The 17527-nt window shown below is 30.4% G+C and overlaps 2 long non-coding RNA genes across 2 annotated transcripts in view; both read right to left on the bottom strand.

Moving 5' to 3' along the window:
* LOC112598206 overlaps nt 1-5158 on the bottom strand; it is a 37934-nt gene extending 32776 nt beyond the window's left edge. The window contains exon 1 of the long non-coding RNA XR_003114880.1: nt 5034-5158. This is a non-coding gene — a long non-coding RNA (uncharacterized LOC112598206). The remainder of the gene's footprint in view (nt 1-5033) is intronic.
* A 4357-nt stretch (nt 5159-9515) lies between these two features.
* On the bottom strand, nt 9516-15757 carry LOC112598211. Its single transcript, XR_003114882.1, has 3 exons — nt 15648-15757; nt 11459-11722; nt 9516-9992 (listed from the first exon to the last, which is right to left on the bottom strand). It is a non-coding gene; the product is annotated as an uncharacterized LOC112598211 (long non-coding RNA).
* Nucleotides 15758-17527: the final 1770 nt, after the last annotated feature.

Raw genomic sequence — 17527 nt, 5'->3', positions numbered from 1 at the left:
CGCGACGGACGTTCGCCGCTTCATGTCTTTGTTGTAGGTATACCATTTGTGTTCTGCGATCTCGATTAACGTTATAAGTCAAAGTAATAATAATATAATACACCACAAACTATATATATATATATATATATATATATAGATATATATATATAGATATAGATATGCATAGAATGATATTTACCTGTGCCAGATATACCATACGATATCATCTATGGTAATAAATATTGTTTGTGCATAATAACATTATATTATACCTACATATATCTCCTGTACAATAACGATTTGAAAGACCAACAGTTTTCAATTAATATTTTTAAAAAGCACGTAGATTATTACTGTGCAGGAAAGTATAAAAATCGTATAATATACCTATACGTATAAGATAAGATGATTTTTTCCGAAGTCATCGATTTACATTGATTTGGCTGTATTGCTATTTAAACAATAAATTTCAATACAAGAAACACAAATTGTTGAATTATGCAGCTTAAGGCAAAGCATTTATGAAGTTATATAATGTATCAAGTTGAAATTGATAGAAACTAAAAATAATCATAATAAAGAAAAATAAAATATTAGTCAGTGTTAATTAAATTAAGGATTTTATAGTTTAACTTTTTAAAGACGATAATAATATTATACATGAGTATATTTTTCTACGGGGATATCACTAAAGATACAACGTTCAGTTGAAAAGAAAAACAATGCATATAAAAAAAACCTAAACCAACTATTATTTTGATAAAAAAAAAAAACAATTAAACAATTAACGTTTTATTAATTACGTTTTAAACGTTATACGCGATCTTAAAAACACTATTAGTATAAGCTGTATTATAGTACACGTACCCGAGTTTAATTTACAGTTGCCAAACAAAATTGGGATTATTTCCCCCTTTGTTTACACTACAACGACTACCTATTGAAGCAGCTGTAATCGTATTACTAAACTTTCGGGGAGAAGAATTTTCGCGTAAAGCAACGCAGAAGTGAACATGGATCTAATCTAACCACGATAAGAGCTAGTCCCATTGAATACGGACTACGATGGTCCACGTGCGGTACTAAACTTTATCCATCTCATTTATGCTGTACATAGATATACAACATTAAATTACTGCTACAAATGTATAAAACCCTGTAAAATGAATGATAAAAAATAAAAAATGGTGTTCCAGCACACAAATCATTTTTTTTTTTTTTTTTATCGACATTTTGATTAAAATTTATATTTATAAGTAAATATATAAAAGTTATGAAAAATTTTATAAATGTCAGTTATATTATAATATTCCAAGTTTATATAAACGAAATGTTTAAGTTATCCGTCGTATCTATAAATGGGATTGTAAAATGTTTAAAGCCTGTAGTTAACATATTTAGAGGAATTATCCACAATATTTATATAGAGTTTTTATTGCAGGTATTATTTCATTTGTTACTATATCGTGCAAAAATAATAAATTTGAATATCTTATAATTTTCAGGTGACGGCAAGTTCGCTATGCGATTACACGTGACGTGCGTGGTCACGTGTCGGGAGTGAAGTAATTTTTTATCACCGTATGGTACCGTGAAGTGATGATGTAGTGTCGCGACATATCCGGCAATTGTATAATAATCGTACTGATGTGTGTGCCTGCACCAATGCCGTCTAGATTAATAGGTAAGAAATAATACAAAATTGATTAACTGTTATCGCAAATAAAAAAATAATAGATTTCAAACAATAATATATTATATTGTTAGACATAATGAGAACTATAAGCCTTATTAAGAACACATTGGGTGTAAACTGCAGAAATACTCTATTACCGTATAAAAATGTTAACAATACTAGATATACTAATTTATAATCGTACAGATGTGACGACATTGATGATGTATTGTCCCGTTTTGGATGAAATTTAAATTACACTATACTAGAATACAAGACGTATAACAACATTTTTTTTTTACCTAACAGTCATTCAAAAATGTGTGATCTATAAAATTAAAACTTATACATACGCTGAAGATATTAAATCACGTGGGTTGAAAATAACTTGAATTATAGAAAACAATAGAAGGCAATAAGGGACTTCAACAAACTGAACTTTAAAGAGTCAAGAATAATGTTTCAGTTTTACTATAGTTATCCTTAAATTACATTATATATATATATTTACAAAATACAATATACATACATAAATACATACATACATACATACATATATACGTACTAACATTCAAAATCAAGTTAATTATAGAAAATTCGATTCTTCGTACAAACTAGTACAATAATTTTAGGTGAATGAATGAAACATTGAGTCCCAGACTATATAAATATTAAAATAAATTAACACGTTATAAAATTTAAATGTTATAAGTAAGAACCGTTAACTGTGTACTCAAGTCAGTTTTTTAAATTTTTTTCGATATTCAATTATTATAAAGTTATAATAACCTTTAAAGAGCATTTTTAAATTATAAAAATATTTTACTTGTTTATAAAGCAAAATATCAAGAAAATGTTAAACACCTATAAATAATAATATTCTTACCATTAAATTTTATAACTGCATCTAAATTCGCCCTAATTCCAACTTAACACATTAAAACCATCAAAACTAAATGAGTTTTTTACTCTTCCTGTATACGCAATTTTCTAATATTATTATTGACAATGAATCTTAGTGGGACGTCCTCTTAAAATACAGCGCGTCGACATATACTTTCATATAACAAGTTAGTACTTATAAGTATTGCATGAATATTGACCTGCTAATTATGCACAATGCACTTTGCAGGATACGAGTCAAATACGGACTTTGATCAACCACAACTGCGGCATTTACGCTTTATATATTATATTATGTTGTATTTATATATATACTATATGCGATGTTTATATATCTGTACATTGACTGCGCGTAAACTACTCTATAAAAATGGTCGTAAAAACGACGATCGACTATTTTATACGTCTAGTACGTGGACTTTGAAAACACCGTTTATAATATTCAAATGACGGTCTGGCGCGCGTGCACACTCTGAACGCATAAAACCATTTTATACGTGTCGTTCTGCAGCAAAATAATATATTACGTATATTTTTATATAATATTGTATTTATGTTATGTGTACACGCGATATCGGCGAGACTCGCGTGCATCAGCTACGACTCATCGTCAATCATCAGATATATTGAAATTCTATATTATTATTTTACAACGCCAAGACAAACATTATCGACTGTATCTCTTTCGCCACGATTGTATATGTACTTAAACACGACACCTACAGTCAACCGGTCTTCGTTATAGTTGGTATTGTAGAATAACTATCTGAATATCAATATAAATAATATAAATTAATAAATATAAATTAGTGCGGTATGAGACATTCAAAACGAACGAAATCGGTCTGTTTTAATTATTTCTAGTTAATAACAAAAATTAATATCGCGAGAAACCACAAAACAAAACAATTGAAAGTTAAGTTATGTTGGCGCGGAATCAAAAACAGAATAATCTAGAATAACACCAAATCACTTTATAAACTATTGTAGACTGGTCTCCGGATTTATGCTTAAATACTTGGTTTTTTAAGGCATTTGTAGACTACTATATTTATCAAACATTTTTTTCTTCCGTTTTTCCGTGATTATTAAGTAGTTGATTTTTTTTTTTTTTTTTAATCGTTAATAGATACATCGAAATCGAAATTTAAAGTTTTATATTTTATATTTTTATAATTAATTTTAATTTATTACTCTTATGATAATAGCTAAGAAATTTATATAATCTATTAAATGCTAATGTATGTACCTATACACTATAAATAAATTTAGAATCGTTTTAGAACGGAGCTGTACAATATAAATACAACATAAAATGTTCATCAGTATAGTATTTAGTCAAGTTTATTTCTTTCAAATTATATTTTATATATAACCATATTATCAATATATACCTATAGTATATTAGTTTATAGAATAAAAGTTAAGATTTTAATTCTAGTAGGTACCTATATCAATAAATGTCCAAAGATTACCATATTTGTGAAAACGTTAGTTTTATTAAATACGAGTATATATAAGTGTAGGTAGGAACATAGACATTAAATTGGGATTCATCTTATATGATCGATACATGAAAACAAAATAATTATTGCGCGTAGGAATATTTTATCGCCTAAAATGCGTAAATTTCTAAAGTCCAGCACATATAATTTTTTTTTTTTTTTAATATAACCCATAGACTTCTGTATATAAACGGAATTGCTACAAGAAAACCCATCATATCCGTGAGCGACAAGATGTCATCATTGTTCGTTTCATCTGCAAAAAAATCATGGCGCTACGGCGGCCTATCCTTCCATCGTGGTCGCGAAATTTCGGCGACAATATTGTGTAATGGTGTCGACGGCGACGGCGATGGCCAAACCGACCGCCACCGGGCGCCATGCCGGATAGGAGGAGTCGCGCGCAGGTCACGAGGACAATGGTAGCAGAGCGTACCCCTCGACCTACCGCCACAACAGGACGTCGCGCGCGGACGCTGTGCCGCCTTTCCTTTCTCTCGCTCTGTCCGCGAACTACCCTTAGGGATGACGGGATATTCGATCGCCCAGATGGCGGCAGAGTCGGTTGCGACAGGTAGTGAAATTCGCAAAAACCCATCGATGCTGCACCGGCGAATAAATATTGTAAATATTATATCAAGACATATAGTAAACCTATAAATACACGCGCTTTTCTCGAAATCCACCTGTAGCGTGTCTCTGAGGAGACTCCGCCGAGGGATTTATACACAGGACACCCTCGCGGGTTTGCTAGACGCGATGTTTTGGATCACGACCAATATGAAAACCTATTCTATTTATATACGTTCATTTTCGCGACCGAGAGCTCATATCACCGTAGTATTATGTGATGTCCGAGCTGGTTTCTAATCATTAACGATTATAATTTTATGATATATTGACCGTCATCTATACGTCATGTAACGCGGGCTCGTATATATATAATAACAATACAAAAGTACACTCACCTTGGACGACGGGTTTGCGAAGCAGTAGTGGTTGTGTAAGTGTAAATCCAGTGATCTTCGAGTGCTGTGTTGTAGGTATACGAGAGATTTAGCAAGTAGCGGTCTGCTCGAATTCCAAATGCCGAATACGCGACACTAAGTAGTGAGCCGATCGAGATGGGCTTTGCAGGTCGTGAGAATACAGTAATAATAATAATAATAATAATGGTCATCGAGCGTATCCACCTATAAGAAAAACGCAAGATGGTCGCTGATTGGTCAACGACAACGGCGGACTGTCGTTTTCTCTTGACCTACATATGAAATCCTTTACATCAAAATCGAGTTTTTTTTTTTTTTTTTGAGACAAATTTATTCGTTTTTTCTTTTTAAACATCGCTCCCTCGAAATGGCCTAGCCGCAATAAGCATTGTGACTTGGCCCAGTGACCCCTTTCTCACCGCACATTACATGGACAACCGCAGGGTATACCTGGCACCACTAACCTATACACCTTTGACGACTGCATTGTTTTGGTCCTCGCGAGACGTTTCAAAAGAATTCTTTAACCCTTTTTATTTCTTGCGGCCGAGTTTTTTGCTCTGAGATCCGAAACAATAACCATCACGACAACGACAAAAAACTACGCTCCGTGTAATAAATACTATGTATATTATATTTTATTTTCATTATTACCTATACGCTATTGTTATACTCTAAATGTGATGTGTATTTACGGTGTACGGCACACTCGGTTACGGTCGTAATGAAATTATATCACGCGTTCAGGTGGTCCAATCGCTGGCCGCGTAAAGGTGTAATAGTTACGTATATAATACAAATAGGTATCCGATACACACGTCTGCGTGCGTATTATAATATTTGTATATGTCTTGAGTTCTTTGAAAAAATAAAACAGCTTTTGTCCCCAAAATCAGGTCATCGCGATGATAAAGAGAAAATTCCCCCTATCACGAACGCCATTTGTAGTAATCATATGGGAGGGGTAAGTTTTAAAAAGCGATTCATACATTCGCTATATGTATCGAAATTACTACAACAAGAACTATTTCGAACGAATTTTTTGGTATAGGTACGAGTATAAATATCAAAATATCATAGCTTGTAAGTAGGATGATCATTTTATAGTCTACGTATATATATATACGTATAGATAGGGTAAATTGAATGTAAGGAAATATATATGAATAATTAATTGAGTTATATTGATGTAACCTTTATTATATATATAATATGTACTATGAAAATTGAAACTCACTTTGAACGTAATTAGATTCATGTTTATAGCTTTGACGATTATGTATGTACATTTACATAATATATATATATATATATATATATGTTTGTATAAATATAGTATATATACACAAATCAGCTGCGTCTCTGACATGCAGAGAAAACCTATATGACTATTTTACGCATTAGGTACTATAATAAAAAAAAAAAAAACCATAGAAGTAGGTATACGTGTAGATACGCATGTATACCAAGTATTCAATAAAGTTGGAAATTCTTAATTACTGTATACACATCTACTTTAATACCAATAATACCTAAATAGAACAATAGCGCATAGCACTGCTTAACAGTGATAATGTAAAATATTGGTATCATAAGTCCCAATTATTAGTCTAATGACCGTTTTCAAACGGTTTATATCTACGCATATATATATCGTGTGACATACAGTATGATAAATATAACTCTGAAATTTTATAATATATAAATTGATATAACCATACTGCTTAAATCACAAATGTATTTAACTATCCAAGTTTGTTTAAACAAATCATTTTCTGATTTTTATATTAGTCTCCTTAAGAATATAACTCTATACATTGAATTATTTGAGAAAAAATCGGAAGTAGGTACCAATCTATCTTTACCTATACTTACTAAAATGAGTAAAATGTAAAAATTATTATTTTGATCCTATTATTTAAATATTCGTTTTTTTATACCAGATAGGTATACCCTGTTATAACTCATTAAATAATGATTTTAAAATCTTAAAATTAAAAACGATTATAAAAATTTTAATTTAGCCAGTTTTCTAAGTCTTGTATAAAAACAATAGGACGTTTAAAAAAGTGTACAGTTATTTCTTTTTATACTTGATTTTTTTTTATTTTTTAGATAATTTTAAAACTAATACATTTAAATTTAAGTACATTTTTTATAATACCACTTCTATACTTATGGTGTTAACAACTATATCTACTTAATACTGTAATATACGGTTTGAAAATTTTTATTCGTTAATATAATATTTTTACGATTAAGTAAGTAACTCACAATTTTTAAACGTATAATTATATAGTAAATGCACTTTTAAAATTAAATATCTAAATTAAATTCCTCTCACAATATCATTATTCAAATGCCATGATTTATCGAATATTGTAGGTACCTATATTTTTTACACATTTCATTAATTCAAAAACATTCATCATTATCAATAATTATGATTAAGGTGGATTATTTATAATTGAAAAATAATAAAAACCATAAATAATAACACATATTTAAAATATAGTAATTTTAAATATACGAGTATTTCATTCGTAAAAAATACAATTTAGTTTATGCACTACCAATAAATTCATTTTTTATTATTAAATATAGCTGTTGAGCAAAGATTACAATTTAATTTTTTTTTAATTGAATTATTTTATTTTGATTCTATAATAAATGCACAAAAAAACCTACGTTTATTATGTATAATTATAATTTAATAATAGTTATATATATTAATTTATATTTACATTATCTATAATATAATATAGGTATGAGTGTATGACTGTATCAGGAAGTGTTATATAAATAAAATAAACATTATGCAATTATATAGATTATATACAATAGTTTTACATTTTCCAGTACATGCCTACATCTCGTATTACAAAGATTCATTATTATTAATTATGATTTAAATGATATGTATGAACGTATGAATTAATTTTAATGCATGTTTAAATGCATGTTAATTTGTTCGTCCAACTAATTAATAATATTAGGTACTATCATAATGTTTTAAATTTATAACATACAATTACTTATTATAATATGTAAATATTGTAAACACATAGATAAGTGTAAAAATGTTTTTACGTGTGTTGTATCGTATCATAAATTTAATAATGATAATAGTATTTCGGTCGTTTGACAGCGTTTATAACATTTAATTAAACATTTATTTGTAATATTTATTATACATATGTTATAAATATAATACAAATATTTAATACTTTATTATTCTCAGAAAAAAAACCATTTAAAACATATATAGATAAAATGATTAATATTCCAGAGTCTTTATATTATTAAGCGAACGTTAAGAAATCCTACTTAACAGTTATTGCGAGTTTATGGTGGCCGCCCGTATTCAATTTAATTTATTTAATTATTTATACAGAAATACTGTGTATTATAATTTAAAATAGTTGACGTATTGTAGAAAATATATTATACTGTATCCCGTTCTATACCGAGATATTATATTATAATATTTGCATTTACTGATATGTTGTGTGTGTTTACAAAATTGTCATTTGATATTAAATCATGGTTTTTTTATCTTACACTAAAAAATTTTTATAATGTATTCACGAACATATTTTTAGAAAACTGGTTTTAAAACCAATATATATATATATAATATAAAACTATTATTTACCTGTATCCGTGTCATATTGTATTCAATTGTTTATAAAATAATGTAGGTACTAAAAGTTAGCGCAAGCTCTCTTTGTTGTGAGTACGTGATTGGACCCATGTGGCTAGATATCTGTTAGATAATATTGCACAGCTTTTCACAGGACTAAAAAACGTATACACCACCCAAACGTACAATTTTATTGTAAGGCCCGACATTAGCTCATATTATAATCGAAAAAAAAAATTACAAAACAAAAGGTTTTTAAAAATCGTATATATACGATATACCTATCACATAATATTATTATAATATTATTACACATTTTACGCAATATATTATATATTATTGTAATGCGTTGTTTATAGTAATCTATGTGTAAATGAAAACACATCACGCAAGCCTACTCTTCCCTATAAATACTGTAACTGCTACTATACACTAATAATAATGATGATAATAAACCTACACATTTATTGTATCGGATAAACATCGTAAACATTACGAATTTACTGTCGTGCAATTTTCCGTCGGGGCAAACGAGTTTTGCGAGCGTATAATGCACAATATAATATAATACATGGATATAAACGTATGTATATGCAATAGTTATATGTATATTATTTTTTATTTCCGATTACAATTTCGCGACAATAACAGTCATGCAATAATTGAGTACTAAAGATATTCATAAATTGTTATTATGTTTTTCAAACTAAGGAATCTTACAACTTGAACAGCTAGCAGTAATAATAAAAAAAATAACAAACGAATCGAGTAGGCTTGCCGAGTAAAACAATATTAACAATAATTTATATTATTATAATCATAATTTATATATTATTATACATGTTTACAGGTTATAGGTATACCTATTGTGATGATATTATTATGTAGGTAATACATATGTGCGTGTGTATTAAATGTGTTAGAGTTATACATTGCTTTATTTCTTGTAACAATCTAAATTTTTTTTTTTTTTTATCTAAAGCTTAGCAACGAATAATTATGTATATTAATGTATGTATAAAAATTAATTTGTACGCAAAAAGGCGGCGGTGACGTCGTAATGATGCTACTGACAGCGCCACGGGATCGCTTCGGGACGATCGGTATGGCACCCTGTTACGTATACTGAAGGTATACCGGACAGTTTTATAATGCACTCAGGATACATTTAGTATACGTACAGGGTGCCACGCATTTTTCGTCGAGTCAACATTTGCAGCTCTGCAGCAGTGCTCGGCGGAAGACGGGCCGAGGAGCAGCTTATTGTACACATCGACGTATCTGGTGCAGCACATCTGGAAATGGAAAGACAATGATATTATAAAATAATGGTACGCGCGACGTGGTTGTATGTGCATAAGAACACGAGACAAACAGTAAATCAAATGACAAAAAAAACCTTTTCGACCGGACGCCGCGAACAATAGCTGTTGGTGGCGGACCGCGAGTCACGGCGTCGCGGGAGAGAAAAAACGGGCGATGCGCGCGTGTGTGCATATACATACGAAATGATACACAAAAGATTATTTTTATTTATCATCGTGCGGAGGGTGACAAAGCTGCACGAAACCGACGAGTGTACAATATATTATAATATGTATATGTATATGTATACGATCACGTTTTTATATATTATATGCACACAAAAAAGGGTTAGGAACAGAGGCCATGTTTGTTAGCGGCCATTCGACGGAGGTCAAAAATATTAACAACTAGCACGGCTTTCGTTTACTAACGAGGAGAGAAATCTACATGATTAGCACGGTTACCTTGATATTTGTAGAAGAAGTATGAAGAGTTGGACGATTTCATGGTGGCTCGGAAGCTTCTCGGCGCAGAGCGTGTATTATAAGGTGGCGGCGTCGACGACGACAACGCACAGCCACCGCCGACGGTTGCGATATGACGATATCCGCCGGTCCCGCAAAAGACACGGTCGGCGGCGGCTTTTCCGCGGCCCGGCGCGCTGCAAAGTCACCGCCGCGGCGCCTGCGCCCGTCGTCAGCCGCAGGCTTTTGCCAGGCCAACGGCGGGTGGACGCTCGTCCCGCCCCGCTGCGGATCGATACCCAACGAAGGAGTGGCTTTTCACCCAACGCCCACCCCCCCACAACGCCCGAGCGATAAAGTCTTACGCGCACGCGACCCGAAAGGCTGCGCATCAAAGCGTCATTTGCAGCAGTCCTACTCTCGGTAACTCGAAATTCTCGATGCGTCTCGAAACGACAATAAAAAAGACCCATTTTTTTCAAGCCGTCGTACGGCTCTTATGTTTTTCGTCAACTCAAAATTGCAGTAAACCCACCGACTCCGGCCCATATTATATCTCCAGGTTAACTGTGTAGACGTATCATATATTACAACACCAATGGCTGTATAATTAAAAAGCGTTTTCAATAATACCTATAGAGTTGAACTAGCGGATAGGGCGCATGGTACGGCCCACAAATAATGACGATTAACTGCGCTGCGTTAGACGTATAAATAATATGCGGTATGCTCGAGTTTAACCGTGACCTGGTAACGCGCAAAGCTTCTACTAGAGCACGCGACGAAAACGTACGAAAAATAAAAAATAACTAAAACATGCGTGCAGACCAAACACTGCAGTTAAAAGGAAAACAAAAGGTGGTACGCGACAGTTGGGGGAGGAGAGAATACCTAACTTAACCTAGAAACATGCGCGCTCGCCATATTATACAAATTATATATTATAAATTATGCGTACGTGTTAAAATTACAATGTATGGAAAAATCGTCACCTTAATCATTGTTTTTCGTTTCTTCTTCACTTCCGCGCTGCAGTATCGCAGCACCATTATGGCATTGTGTTGGAATAATAATATATTATGCAGTACGCGACGTTTGTTCGTGTGTACACATTGCGGACATAATCCGTTGATTCCAATTCTCCAGACGTAATTCCGTGAGTCTCGTCACACGCATTACTCGTGTACATTATAATGGACGTATATATGTGCGATGGCAGCAGTCTCTGCTACACCTGGCCGCTGTGCCATGAATGTCTGTGGAGGGAAAAAACAAACACGGTATAATAACAATAATAACAACTACACGATGATAACAATGTCTAATAATGTAACGCGCTCGGCAATAAATATTATGCGTCATTGCGTGACACTGTAGCGGAGTACGATTAAATACAATAATAATAAATACGTGCATATATAAAAATATATATGATATGATACATATATAGGTGTAAGTAAACATGTGGTAACGTACGTGGGATTCGACGACAAAGGGCCATAACACAACATACCTATACCGATCGCCGTCGTCGCGGCCGGATTTCCGTTGTACGTATTATAATACACACCGATAAGACGACGATGACAAAAAAAAAAATAAATAAACCGCGGTCTTCGGCGCTTGCAGCGGACGGAAGTCCGCAACAAGCACTGTGCAAATACTTCGGGTCCCGATGCGATACTGTGACGGGTTTTTGCGGGGGCTGGTTTATATATTGTAATACCGAAAATGGGGAACGGAGAAGAGGCGAATCGAAATAAAAAAAAGCCCCCGGCTATTTTTTTTTTTTTTTTTTTTGTCGACCCTCCGACGTGTGCGTACGCTTGAACACACCGTTCGCCTACTCTATATATTATATTGTTATACATTTATATATACCTATATTGTTTTGTACTATATGCGGAGGAGAATGCCCAGAGGGTTGTTACATCGAACGGGAAACGGTTTCGCATCGGCAGTGGTGGAGGCGGCGGTGGGTATACTCACTGATGTTGCATTTATATAAATGCGGCAGCAATGGCGCGCGCAATGGAATTGTACATTATAATGGAGAGGGTCGCTGCCGCAGAGAGTGTCGTAATGGATTCCGCGCCCCCATACAATGTATACGTTAAATCATATATATATATATGTATAAGGGACTCGAACGTATTGATGACAAAACAGCTATCGCCGTACATAATGTGTAGGGTTAAAACGATATAGGGTCCAGCGAGATGGTGCGATATATATTTAACATGTATTGTTTTAAAAAAATACGAACGGCAGACGTGATTATCAGATGACTAGCGGGTTTTTATGATCATACATATAGGTATACGATATAGGGCACGGAAAAAGTAATTTAAGGTACATATCGGTTGTTTTTTTTGTTTCCATTAAATCATTAACAAAATTGATTCAAATATAATTATATGAAAAAAAAAAAAATCTCATTATAATCACCGTCGTTATTAGGGTCTTACAGAAGTAACAGTACAACAGAAGAAATACTTAAAAACGAAATGATACGAACGCAACATAGTATCAAGTATTATGCCTTTGTAATATGTTATTGCAATAATTTTTAAGTTAAAATTTTTCAAATAATATTATTATTCCTATCAGATATTTATAGTTTATCAGTACCTATATTTGTAAGTTAACTGTTTTTAATTTATTACAATTAAAACATGACAACGGCAGTTGTTTATATTCATTTATTTTTAATATAATATATTATGTAAGTTCTTACAGAGTTCGACCATCACAATGTATATTATTATAACACATTACTATTTTATTACTCCTGTGCAATTAATGTTTTTAAATAATGGTTATAAATATATATGTACATATTAAATAAAAATGTACCAACTAATTTACATAAATGGCAAAAACACATAAACTGCAGTATTTTCTTTCGTCGGTCTACGCTTTCTATAATAATGATATAGCTATAGACACCATATAGAGAATTATTTCCTCTGGACATTTGTAAGGTAATAAAAGACAGTTGGGTTATTATAATTTATAAAAAAAAGTATTACGTCACAAGTCATATATAAATTTGTGAGTACATATTATACGTATGTGCATATTTAAGTTATTTTACTTAGGGATCTATTAAAACACAAAATAATTTCAGTTTAAAAAATAAAAATTATAATAGTAACGCGCTAAACGGTTGATGGTCACTTTGTACAGTCAGGCATTATAAGTGCGAAACGAGGACACTTAGTACAGTCTGGTAAAAAGGTACATTGCAGAACGCGGACACTTTGTACTATTATATACATAAAGTATATATTATAAATATAAATTTTATACCTAAGTAGTAACTGGTAATTATGTATAGTGTTAATTATTAAAATAGAAAAAATAAAAATAAAATTGTTATAAAATATTGTACAATAATAATAATCTAAATAATCAATAATATCATTCTATCATCAAACTGCATGTAAAAATGTGTACAATATAAATATCAAAAAAGTAAAAAAAAATGTCAAAAAGTAGTATAATATAAAAATAGTATTTAGATGTAATGGTTTTTAGATTATTAGCAAATAAAAAATAAAAATAAAAATAGTATAATATAGAAATATGTCAAATATGCAAAACAATTAGACGAATGTGGCAATAGAAAAAAAAATCTTGTACGGCTGACAATAATAAACTATTTAATTTATGTAACCAGCATCAAAGAAAAGAATTAACAAATATTGAATTTTTAAATTCCATATACTTTACATGTAGTTTTTAACTATTTTTTCAGTATTATATTTTTTTTTTGTCATTTGACATATTTCTATATTATACTATTTTTATTTTTATTTTTTATTAGTTAATAATCTAAAAACCATTACGTATAAATACTATTTTTATATTATACGTACTACTTTTTGATTTTTTTGATATTTATATTGTACACATTTACATTTTTACATGTAGTTTGATGATAGAATGTTATTATTGATTATTTAGATTATTATTATTATACAATATTTTATAACAATTTAATTTTTAATTTTTCTATTTTAATAATTAACACTATACATAATTACTAGTTACTTCTTAGGTATAACACTTATATTTATAATATATACTTTATGTATATAATAGTACAAAGTGTCCGCGTTCTGTATTTTAAACAATTGACAGTACAAAGTGACCGTTTACCGCGCTAAACACATTATGCAACAGGTATATAAGTATATTAATTTATTGTGTGTAAACAGCAGATATATACAATCCATGTATATAAAAATATTTAATATGGCTCATATAATATTTATAATAATACGAATCTATTGGTGATAGTTCTAGTGTTTATACTGCGTTAGGTACAGGTACACGATATAAACGTGCAGTCGAAGTCCGTTAAAAATTTTAATTTGCTTTAAAATGTTATAATTTTAATTAATTTGTAATGAAAGTGAAAATCGATAGCGCTATTTCTACATATTAGGATATAAAATGAATACATTTAAATGGTCAACATATCGCAATGTTCTATTTATAAAAAAAAACATGAATTATTTAGAATGTATCACTTAAAAAAATAAATGATCTAAATTAAATAAAAAAACATCCAAAATACCAACACCTATCCTAATAACATATTACATGACGTTTGCCGACAACACTGCTTATATGAAAGAAATACAGAAAACAAATTGTAAAATCAATATGATGTAGTACATTAGTAGGTGTAGGTATTATAAATGTAAAATAATTGGAAGTATATAAAATAGTATTTTAAGTGGTGACGCGTGTCACAGACACACTGCAGACACACTGCGAGAAACACTTTCGTTCGATCTAAAATTTTATGGGCCAATAATTAATACGACGTACTCATGTTAAAGTCAGTTAAATCGTGAAATATAATGTGTTATACATAATGTATAAATGTGTGTGTGCATGTGTATACGACGCGCTCATAAAACAAACTAAAAGGCAATACACATATACATAATATGCATTTCAGACACAAAAAAAAAATTTATATAAAAATTATTATCCTTTTTATTTTTATGAGTATTATTTTTTTTCACACGTATTTTCGCGTATTAACTCTCAGCGGTGTAACTGTACCAATTTGGAACATTTATTATGAGAAAACGATTTTAGACGAGCGCAGGAAATATTATGATTTATTGTTTAAACGTTGGAAAAATAAACGAGAGTACTCACCACTGTCGTAGTTTTGGTCGTAGCCATAGTCGTCTCAAGTCGTGTCGTCTAAGTCTTGGTCTTCGCTGTAGCCGTTTTAAGTCTTCATCGTTGTGGTGATCGTGGACTCCTTGCTTGACGGACGATTGACTAATGTCGAGACGTACGGTCAACAGCTATTTAAATCACTAGCCCCGGGCGACCTTTACCGTTTAATCAATCGATAATTATAATTGTTATTCGATTATATAGTTTCGACGAGGCTTATCTCGCATAATACGAGTATGTCGTTATAACTATATCCACCGCCGATTATTTCCATATCGCAGTTGACGCACAAAACATTTAACGATGTCAATTTAATCTATATATATTTTTTTTTTAATTAAATAATTACTTTTATAGTTTGTCCCGACAACGATATAATTGTCATGACGACGTGATGAATTATATATTTTATATACTATGGTGGCCTTAGATATAAATTGTATTTTAATGATTATAAGATACAATTAATATTACTACACGCGCGTTTTATTCTTATCGATTTCTTTCGCTATCTGTGGGTAGCCAAGTATTTTTTTTTCCTACAACCGAACCACATTATACTGTTAGAATATTAATAAAATTCTATTGTACGATTTATATACTAAGTCATTATCCTGTCATATCGCGTTACCTATCGTTGTTTATTACTTAAATTTGGCGTTCGGCATAATAACGATCTCGGACAACAATATTAATTGCCGTTCGTGATGTACCGAATACAGCGCTTAGGTAGGTATCTACTACCTATATTATTATACATTCAAAGAGCTATATAGATCGTAATTTATATTTTATTACTTTGATGTTAATCTACAAAACAGTAATCAATAGTGGTGCGTTAGATTTTAGTTTTTTTCTCCAGATTCTGTTTAAGCTTTTGTTATTATCTACCGAGTGTTAACATTTAGATATTGAATTTTTTCGATTTAATGTCAATTAATATTGGTTTTAATTTTTGTATTTGACATTAGATATCTGACATTGACATGTAATCTTATTTAAATGTCATATAAAATATTTGTTTACAGTTAAACATGCATTTAGAATTTGATGGGCATAATAAAAATGATATAAAACACTTTTTAAGCACTTACAAATATCAATAACTTATTCAAAACTGAAGAAATTTATCACTACAGGCCTCATATACATATTGACAATAATTGATATATTATATTATGAATTACTATTATCAATGACCGTCATTCTTATGTGAATGATATAAATAATTTTACCATTCTATGCATACCATATATAATATATAGTTAAATTTAATTAATAATTGAAACATTTTTTAATGTAATATTTTTAAGTGTTTCTAACATTAAGCATAAATTATGAATCATGGTCTATGTTTTAAATTTAATATTAATATTACAATTTATAAATCATAATGTTCAGAGTCATTAAAAACAATAGTTTATTTTTGTCAAAAGCGTTGATTATATAAATCATTGACTATTAAGACATTATATAATATTTTATACATAATAATTTGAAGTTAAATTAAAAAAAAATTTACAACAGTATATTTAAGATTCAAGATTATAATTTCATGATATACATTTTGCATGAAAAGTAATATATTTAAAAATCCGAATTAAAATAATAGGGAAAATAAATATTTACTTATAATTTTATAAAAGATAAATATTGTTAAAATAATTGTCTAACTAAGAGACTCAGTAAATCAAAAAAAAAAAAAAAAATAAAAAAAAAATAATAATAACAATAATAAATAGTGACTTAATGTTCTTTATGGTGTTATAAAAATGAATTTTACTGACAATTTTCACAAGTGTATGTGACATAATTAATTATATTTATCGTATTAAATAATCGAAAAAAACTTA

Source organism: Melanaphis sacchari, unplaced genomic scaffold (genome assembly GCF_002803265.2).
Source record: "Melanaphis sacchari strain LSU unplaced genomic scaffold, SCAv2.0 Contig0_pilon_pilon, whole genome shotgun sequence".
Taxonomy (NCBI): Eukaryota; Metazoa; Arthropoda; class Insecta; order Hemiptera; family Aphididae; genus Melanaphis; species Melanaphis sacchari.
The sequence above is the reverse complement of the archived record's forward strand: the minus strand, read 5'-3'. Positions and strand labels throughout refer to the sequence as shown.